Raw genomic sequence first — 10603 nt, forward strand, 5'->3', positions numbered from 1 at the left:
TATTAATTTACATAGTCATCTATTTCAAGGAGTTGAATGAATGAGTGGATATGGAGCCCCTGAGAGTCATAGTAGAAGGACAATTTTGGATAAAATTTTCCATCACTTTAAGTCTGATAGACTGCTATCTAGATAAATGTTAAGATACCACATGTTCTTAACTTCTAAGTTCCTTAAAGGCGGAAACAATGTGTGAACAGTTTACTCCCCTGAAACACCACCAACAAACCAATTGTTTCAGGAAAGCTATGTTTATGTTTATGATACTTAATGCGGTAAGGGAGAACACCACTTGACTGAGTCTTATACTATCTTAGAACAGAAGGTCATGGAAGGATATTTATCGTATTTTAGGTCCTGGGCTGGCTGGTTGACTTTAGGTGTGTCTTGCAAGATGTGGAACTCATTGGAATTGGGCAGAGATTATGGCAAAATAGCTTTATATTGATAGGCACACAGAAATGAGGGTCCTGAAGTACTTTTTGATGAGGAAGCTGTTTGCTTATAAGTAATTTGTTTAGTTGTTTTATAGTGTTATCTTCCAGAAGCAATTGTTTATGGAGAAGGAACCAGGTTGTTTTTGCTTAGTCACGATGTTAACTTCAAACACATATAGGAGTATATGTTCAGCCTCAACACTGTTTAAAGACTGAAATGATGTTGGTTTTTATTTTTAATTACTTCTTATAATTTGTATCCCCAGTGTCTATCACAGGACCTGGGTCATCAATAGATTTAAATATTTTACATGCTTAAACTTCAACTAACTTGAAGAGTGTAAGGCATAGGAATTTTCCCTGAATCACAAAGTTCCTTTTATGAAAGGAGGATTGGCATAATGCAAAGGTTTAAAATAAAAGGACATCGTCCATAAAACCCATCAATTTCCCTGTTTAGTGTGCTCTTACACCTCTTACATCCCCCTCTAGCACCTTTCCTATTTATCTTTCTCTCAACTATGTGCCACGCCCCAACCTCACCTATCACTTGTGTTTGCACTCTACTCACCTTATAATGAGATCAGTCTCCACTCTAGTTGAACATTTTCATTGTAAAAATTCCAGAAATTCAAAAAAGTATAATATGAAATTGCTAGAACCTTCTTTTCACTGTTCACCTATTAATGTGCACCCTCCTAGAATTTGTTTTATGCACATACAAAAACGGGTCTTTGACTGCCTGGATCTATCTGAAATATCCATATGCCAGCTTTCACAGGAAATCTTAGAGATTTTGCAATGTTCATTTTGATTACTTAACCATCATATTGTGCATTGCATTTTCAAACATGAAAACAGAATCCAACTAAATTGAACAAGAATAATTGTGCATCATCCATGTGAAAGACATTTCTTATATTCCAGGGAGTTAACATAAATAAAATACTCATTTCTTTCAAAGGTTAATAAAACATGCAGGGCCTTACCATCTAGCAGAGAAGGCATCTATTTATATATAATTAAAAGAATTGTTAAATAGAATAAAATGGATACTAAATTGTTATATAAGGTATGTGTTCTAAGAGTTTAAAGGAGGAAGAATGTACTTCTGGGTGGAGTCCACTTCAGTTGAACACCATTCCTAACTTCAATCACTTTCCTTCACCTTTTCATTTCTTCTTATCAATTGATATGCATATATACATATGCATAGAAGAGCTCTTTCTTTCTGAATGTATCTTAAAACTTTTTTATTCTATCTCTTTCCTTTGACAGGGGACCAAACTAGCGAAATGTTCCAGAGTTTTAGCCTTAAAAAGATACTTGGGGAGTTGATCTCAGAAAATAAAGAATTGTCATTCTTACCCAAAGCTGGCATGTAATTTTTCCTTATGGTCCCTCCTTAGCCAGCTGATAACTTATAAGTCTAACCAGTGAGGACTTGTAATTACAAGTCATTCCAACTGAGTTTGGCCAGTCATTCTTTTTGCTGCCATGGCACCCAGATCAAGCTCTCTTTCCACTAAATAAAAATCAACCAAATATCTAACTCACTACCTGCTCGCCCAAAGGCTTACTGGCAACTGCAACAGTATGTCATATTTATCAAATAGACAACTGCCTATGGGGCTGAGTTTGTGTTTATTTTGGGGTAGAGGTTTGAAGTTATGCACAGTTTGAATGGCAACCACTTAGTTTTACAAGACTTGGAAAATGACACCAAGGATATTGATGACTTTCCCAGGTTAAAAAGAGTCAGGCAAGATCCATTTACACTGAGGTTAGTAGAACACAAAACTCTGATTGCTTTTTTCCTAAGTGTATCCAGAAGTGAAATTAAGTAACTTTGATGACTGCATAACATTAACTTAAAGTATATATATATGTCTATACACTAACAACAAAGTTTGCAAGAGAAATTAAAAAAAAAATTTTACAAATGCACCAAAAATAATAAAATACCTAGGAATAAACTTAACCAAAGAGGCGAAAGACCTATATTCCAAAAACTATAATAGTGATGAAAGAAATGGAATGAAGATGACACAAGCAAATGGAAACCTATCTCATGCTCATGGATTGGAAGAATTAATGTTGTTAAAATATCCATATTACCCAAAACAATCTAGAGATCCAGTGCAATCCCTATTAAAACACCAATGGCATTTTTCATAAAACTAGAACAGATAATACTAAACTTTGTATGGAACCATAGAAGGCCCTGAATATACCCAAAGCAATCCTGAGAACCAAGAACAAAGCTGGAGGTATCACAATACCAGATCTGAAGATATACCATAAAGCTGCAATAACCAAAACAGTATGGTACTGGCACAAAAATAGACACAGAGATCAATGGAACAGAATAGAGACCCCAGAAATAAACCCACGATTATATGGTCAATTAACCTATGATATAGGAGGAAAGAATATGTAATGGGAAAAAAACGAACGAAATCTTGCCATTTGTAACAATATATATAGATCTAGAGAGTAAAATGCTCAGTGAAATAAGTCAGTCAGAGAAAAACAAATACCATAAGATTTCACTCATATATAGAATTTAAGAAACAAAAGAAAGAAAAAAAGAGACAAGAAACCAGACACTTAACTATAGAAAACAAACTGATGGTTACCAGAGGGGAGGTGGATAAGGGGATGGGTGAAGTAGGTAAAGGGGGATTAAAAGTACATTTATCATGATGGGCACTGAATAATGCATAGAATTGTTGAATCACTATATTGTACACCTGGAACTAATATAACACTGTATGGTAAGTATACTGAATTAAAATAAATAAAAAGAGAATATATAATGGGGAAAAGACATCCTTTTCAATCAATGGTACTGGGAAAACTGGACAGCTACATGTAAAAGAATGAAACTGGATTACTTTCTAACACCATACACAAAAATAAACTCAAAATGAATTAAAGACTCAGACATGAAACCATAAAAAATCCTAGAAGAGAACACAGGCAGTAATTTCTCTGGCATCAGCCATAACAACATTTTTCTAGATATGTCTCCTAAGGCAAGAGAAATAACAGCAAAAATAATCTATTGGGACTACATCAAAATAAAAAGCCTTTGCATAGCAAAAGAAACCATCAACAAAATAAAAAGACAACCTACTGAATGGGAGAAGATATTTGCAAACGATGTATCTGATAAGAGGTTAATATCAAAAATATATAAAGAACTTCGATAACTCAACACCAAAAAAATAAAGAATTCTATTTAAAAAATGGGCAGAGGACCTGAATAGACATTTTTTTTCCAAAGAAGACACACAGTTGGCCAACAGACACACAGAAAGATGCTCAACATCACTAATTATCAGGGAAATGCAAATCAAAACCATGATGAGATATCACCTTACACCTGTTAAAATCATTGAACTTTTCATGTCTTGTTTTTATGGCCTAAGAAAAGGGAGTGTTACCTGCCTCATGATGTTATTATAAGAACTGAAGAAAGAGTATACTGCATATAGTAAAAGCTTACTGAGTGTGATCCAGTATCACGGTGCATATTGAAGAGATGGTGATATGGTAACTAGAAAACTGCCTGTGACTTTTAGAAAGGAGTTCAGTGGGATGATATTGACAAGAGGCAAGTTGCTAAGGGTTATGGAAGAGTCATAGTGAGAACATGGGGATAGCAACTGTAAGCTAATTTTTCAGGAAATTTGTTATTTAAAGGAAATGTATCTTTGAATTAATGGAAAGTCAGACAAAAATTGGTTTAAAATATGGTTACAATGGTTATAATTTTTTAAACGATCAGTTAAAAAATGATTATAATTTTTGATACATCTTCCCATTAGGAGATGCAATCTATGTCCCCAGCCTTGAATCTGGGTGGCGACTGCTACAACCAACAGAAGATGATAAAAGTGACAGCACGTGACTCATAAGGCTAGAGAGCTGCCTTACCAAAGGAACTCTTCCTTTTCAGGAGCAGCTAAATCTAATGACTGTTTGATATGGAACTCAACCTCCTCTATGCAACATGGTAAAACTCTGAAGGACTATTCAGACTTCAAGTTTCCCTGTGGCTTTAGCTAAGACCGATTTTGAAATTGCATTGTCACCAACTCCTTTCTCAGGGCACCTGGGTGGCTCAGTTGGTTAAGTGGCCAACTCTTGATTTTGGCTCAGGTCATGATCTCGGGGTTCTGAGATTGAGCCCTGCGTGGGGCTCCCCTCTCAGTGGGGAGCCTGCTTGAGGATTCTCTCTCTTCCTCTGCCCTTCCCCATGCTCTCTCTCTCTTTCTCTCTCAAATCAATCAATCAATCAATCAATCAATCCATCATGTAGCCTCTGCCTGGGTCTCTTGGGGACTGTCATTTTCTAGACACTCATTCTCAGAACCCAGCTGCTATATTATGAGAAGCCTAAGTCCATAAGAAGATGACGTGTAGAGGTGTTCCAATTGAAAGTTTCAACTAAGCCCAGGCTTTGAGCCAAGACAGGCACCAGTCATGGGAGGAGAAAAAAAGCCTTCCAAATAATTCCAGCCCTCGAGTTTCCAGCTACCCTCAGGTATTAGGACTTCCTTGCTGAGGGCCCTGACATCCTTGAACAGCAAGTCATGCCTGCTGTGCCTGCCTAATTCCTGACTCATGAAATCCAAGAGCAGAATAAAATGGTTGTGGTTTAGGTCACTAATTCTGGAGTGGTACTGTTTAACAAATAGCGGTAGATAACTAGAAGAAAAAAGCTTATTAAATCATGAAGGAAATTTGAGCTTGTTTGTAAGTCAAGGAGACAAAAAGCAAACAAACAACAAAACAGTTATAAGGAAATAATTAATAATAGACCAGGAAAGGAAAATAGTAAGGTTCTAGGGTCTATCAGAATAGTGGGGAAGAATGGGAAGAGAAAAAGTTGGCAGTCAGGTCTCTCAGGCTCTATAGATGGCTGCCGGAAGAAATTCAGGACAAATCTGTGATCAGCAAGAGTAGAAAAATTATGCAAGCAAGTACTTATTGAATACCTAGTATGTTCCACATACAAATTACACCCCCCACACACACACATGCACACACAATTTCAATTTTTGTCACCCACCTTAATATTCTTTATTGTAATGTTCTAACACTTTCTTGACAATCCTTTGCACATTTGAAAAATCTTTTCAAAAGAGAACTTTTATAATATCCTATAATTGCTATTCAAGACATTGTTGCATTTGATTTTTTTTTTTAATTGTAGTTAATGATGTCTGATTTCATCATGCACTCATTGCTCCTTTCTCATAGACAGAATTAAATCTGGCTGCTGGTAGTTTACAAAGAATATTTGAGAAATGTGGCAAAATCTTGCCATCAACCATCTGTTTAGGGAACTGTGTCTTTTCATAGAAAACACAGAGCTTATTTACAATTGAGGCTTGTGATTTCTTACCAGAGGAGACTTAGAAGTGTCCAGCAAGATACAACCACTTGCTCTTCTAATGCATTCTCGAAGTCAGTGAATAAAGCATGGTTGAGGGAACACTTCAAAAATATCGTCTAGGGCGCCTGGGTGGCTCAGTTGGTTAAGCGACTGCCTTCAGCTCAGGTCATGATCCTGGAGTTCCAGGATCGAGTCCTGGGATCGAGTCCCGGAACAGGCTCCCTGCTCAGTGGGGAGTCTGCTTCTCCCTCTGACCTACCCCCTCTTGTGCTCTCTCTCTCTCACTCTCTCTCTCAAATAAATAAAATTTAAAAAAAAATAAAAATAAATAAAAATATCTTCTAAACAGTAAATCGAATTCATTTTCTACTTTTTCTTATATGTGCTTCAAAAAAGCCATGACTGTAGACCTGTCTGTCTACCTAATAATACAAACGAACAGTTAAATCTTCTAAGTCTTTGTTTCCATGTTGTCTTCTTATAATGGACAGTAACACCAGAAGTGCACTAAATATGTTCAGGTGTTGAGATGAAAAATTATATATAGAGAGCAGAGTCTACAATTGCAAGGGCACTGATCACTTGTAATTGAGTGGTTGCTACTCCCTTTGGAAGGGCGTATTTTTCCGGTGTGCTCTATTCCCCGCATCTTTATTGTTTTGAACATAGCCTGTCACTTCAGTAGTCCCTGTAAGCATCTGAGTTTGCAAGCCCTCTTCTAATCCATATCTTAAAAGCAAAAGATCTAAGCCTGCATTTCCAGCTGGCACTTGCAAAACTTCATTGCAAACAGTTTGCATTGATCCTTATACATAAAACTTTCCTAACTTGGTCTGGTAAACATCCTCTCAGATACCAAGGCTGGAAGCTATGTCCTTTTTTTCCCCGTTTCTTTGTTCTCTCCCATTAGCTTTGATTAATTGTGAGGACGGGTCTTACAGATTCAGCTTTTATAATATATTCCCTCTGCCAGTCCCTCATTACCTCTTACCTAGGTACACTACAGACTCTACATAATCTTCTCACAAAAATTAATCCTATTTATCCCCACTAGGTCAATCCTCCAAATGTATAACTTCAATCATACTACTATGCTGCTCAGAAAACTTTCAGAAATTTTCAGTTGCTGACAAATTAAAAAAAAAAATCTCAACTTAGCATTCTACGCCATTCAGAACAGGAACCGATGTGTTCTTCTTAGATCAGAGCATTTTAGAACTGGCATGACCTTAATGATTTCTAGTTCAATTCCCTGTATGTCTAGCTGAGAAAACTAGGTCTCGAAGGGCTAAGTGACTCATCCATAATTCAATAGATAGTTAGCTGAGCAAAAATCAAAACTTAACTCTCCAGAATAAGTTCTCAGGGCTACTTCCACACTCATCAACCAAACTTCTTGTTTTAGCCAAAGACTGGTGCCCCATTCATCACTACCAACATCTGACCCAGTGCTGTTGAGGCTATCTCAAAGGTAATTCTGTCCTTGAAGGTTTTGCTCATCTCTTCCCCTTGCTCACAGAGTGAGACCTGTCCATATTTTTAAAGTACATTACAAACTGTAAGTTTGCTACAACATTTACCATGTTCTTCTCTACATTTCAGCAGCCTGCCCATCGATGCTTTTGCAAGTACACTGAAAGAAGAGACTACATTCTTGTAGTAGCTGCCACAGTGTCTTAAACCAAACAATTTGAATTATCATGGAATCCCCAACCCAACCTTTCTCCCTTTCCACTTTATCTTTCTGTAAGAATGTCTGTTACGATCTACTGATTAGGAATTTCTCCCCCTGACTCAGGATGCTTCTCTTCCAAATGATTCCCGTGGATTTGTTTCTTTCACATTTGCAAATGCTAGGGGGTTTTTTGTTTATCTTTAGCACAGAACTGATTTTTTTTTTTTAATTTTAGAGAGAGAGAGAATGAGACAGAGCATGAAGGGAGGGGCAGAGGGAGAGGGAGAGAAGCAGGCTCCCCACTGAGTGCGGAACCCAACAAGTGAAGTTAGAAGCTCCATTTCAGGAACCTGAGATCTTGACCTGAGCTGAAATCAAGAGCCAGGCTTAATCTGACTGAGCCACCCAGGTACCCCACATAACTGATTTCAATACAACTTTTCCTCCCTTTGGCCTATACAAATGGAGATCAGGAATGTTAACTGTTGGTGTTTTCAGTATCATCAGTGATTTACAGAGCTTTATAAAGCATCATCACACATCTGAAAGGCTATAGCCAAAATAAATTGAGACCAAGAATTGTTCATCCACACTGCCCCAAATCTCTGAAAGTCTACCAGGATTGTGTTTGTGGAAAATCAATACCATGCCTCTGGCATCTGTTATTACACCCTAAGAAATAAGCAGTTTAATAGTTACTTAGCTTAATATCTACTACTAAGTAATTTTAATTTCATCAAACTGTTCATTCCAGTAATAGCTCCATGCTGTGTTGTGAAATTTAATCAAATATTAATTTGAATTCAGGTCATAACACTTCTAGTTATCTCTTCATAATTAAAAAAATTTAATTAATTGAAGAAAGAAAGAATGTACTTATGCCTAGAATTGCCTGTCTGCTACTTCTTTATTTTGCTGAAAAATAAAATAATTAATGCTAAATAATGATCAATAATGATCTGTCATATTTTTAGATATACAAATATGGTTGAGGGTATTTTATTTGAGATGACTGAGGCTGATACAAATTAATCTTCTTTTAACTTTAACCTATGCTATCTTCTTGCTCTATGTATATATGAAGCCTTATTTAATCATTATATTTAAAATTAAAATTGTCACAACTACCCATTCACTTAACATTTAGAAATACTTAACTGTGAACTCATTTCATAAGCCAAGGTAAATATGTAAAATATTTAAATGATTGCTTATTTTCTTCTTGGTTTCTGTATCATTTTTGTATTGCCTGCCAATGTCAGGCCTTTTTAAATATACTTTCTTATATTTGAGAAGCCAAATTTCACTTCCTATCAGCTTTCTTAAAGTACATTGAAGGCAAGGACTAAGATCTATTAGCAATGAGCACATTGCTTTGGAGCTAATAGGTGCTTAAGGAATTTTTTTTTGAATTGTTCTTGAACCCTAAGCCCTATCTTTCCTTTATTTCAATTTCATATTCCTCTGCCTTTCTCTATCACCTTAGAAATATACTCTTTTCCAAGCACATATGAAACTGAATTTTTAAATTAATAATAATAATAAATGTGTAATTTTAGATTTTGGGAATATCACAATTGCTATGTATAGACTAAATTAATCAAAATGTATTGGATCACATTAGTATCTACATGATTCAACCGACACCTATAATGTGCTTACATGGTAGCAGTACCTGTAGGTCTAAGGGATCCAAAGATGGGTAAGACATGGTCCTAATCCTGAGGAGCTCATGATATATAAGACAGATTTTAAAAGAATACTACACTAATCCATGTTGAAGGTGAGAACTTAAATTGGGAAGATTTGTAGTGTTTATTTGCTTTAGATTAGGAACAACAACAAAAATAGACATGTATGAAAACATTCAAAAACAACACACATTATTTTTTTTTATATCCAGAGGTTTCTCTGTTTATCTATGTATAAAAACTTTCTCCATATAATCACTAATATTTTCAATAGGTAATACACATCCAATAACCATATGCTGGTAAGTTAATGGACTCTGAGTGATAAGTAAATGAGTTAAGTGTTACTATAGGGAATATATTTACACCTACTTCCATATGGAGACATTTGTTTTGATACTTCCCAATTATGCTAATAAGCACACTGAAGTATAGTCCATTTAATCCTGCTGTCTGCCAAATAGTCAGGATGTAATGCCCAGCATCCCCCTTTCTCTTTGTGATTATATTAAGAATTGATACTGTGGTTTCTTTTTTTTTTAAGATTTTATTTATTTATTTGAGAGAGAGAGAGAGCGAGCATGAGTGGGGGGGAGGGGCAAAGGGAGAGAGAGAAACTGACTCTCCCGCTCAGCAGGGAGCCTGACGTGGGACTTGATCCCAGGACTCTGGGATCATGAGCTGAGCCAAAGGCAGCCACTTAACCGACTGAGCCACCCAAGCGCCCCAATAATGTGGTTTCTTAATTCTACAATTCTTATTCCTTAAAATGACTAATGGTTCATGTTCTTCTGTTTAATGTGATTAAGCTAGAGAAATTGAAGTCCACTTTTGGTATGAAGCCATTGTATTGTCCACTTAATGCAGACACCCAAAAAAGCTTATTTTCTCAGTATCTACATGGCACTTCGTGTTTAACACCATTATCCATCTCTAGCCAATAGTAACTCCAGATGGCAAATAAAACAATCACTGATTTGACAGATTATGACATAAAATAATAAGAATGTTTCACATTTTAACTATGTGCATGTGGACTTTAATAACTTTAAAAATCACTGTTAGTTTCTTAATGTTCATTGCATGTTTGAGAAGAAACATATCAAGCTTTTAATTTTCAATATTTAGGTAGTCAATTAACAATAATGCTTCTTGCAAAGACAGTGGTAAGAGATAGAAGGCATGTTTTCTTTCTTGAAGTTACTTACATGTATTCAGGAAGCAGTTTAAGATATATATCTGAACATTAATTACTAATTATATATTTTTAAATTTTATTATTAAATAATTTGATATTAATTAAAATAATACATATATATTAATGTACATACACACACACAGATGTACTTAGTCTCAGCTCTCTGGAAATTGCCCTTGGCTAGAGAGAGCTGTC

This window comes from Leptonychotes weddellii, chromosome 3, assembly GCF_054177405.1.
Source record: "Leptonychotes weddellii isolate Sample4059 chromosome 3, ASM5417740v2, whole genome shotgun sequence".
Taxonomy (NCBI): Eukaryota; Metazoa; Chordata; class Mammalia; order Carnivora; family Phocidae; genus Leptonychotes; species Leptonychotes weddellii.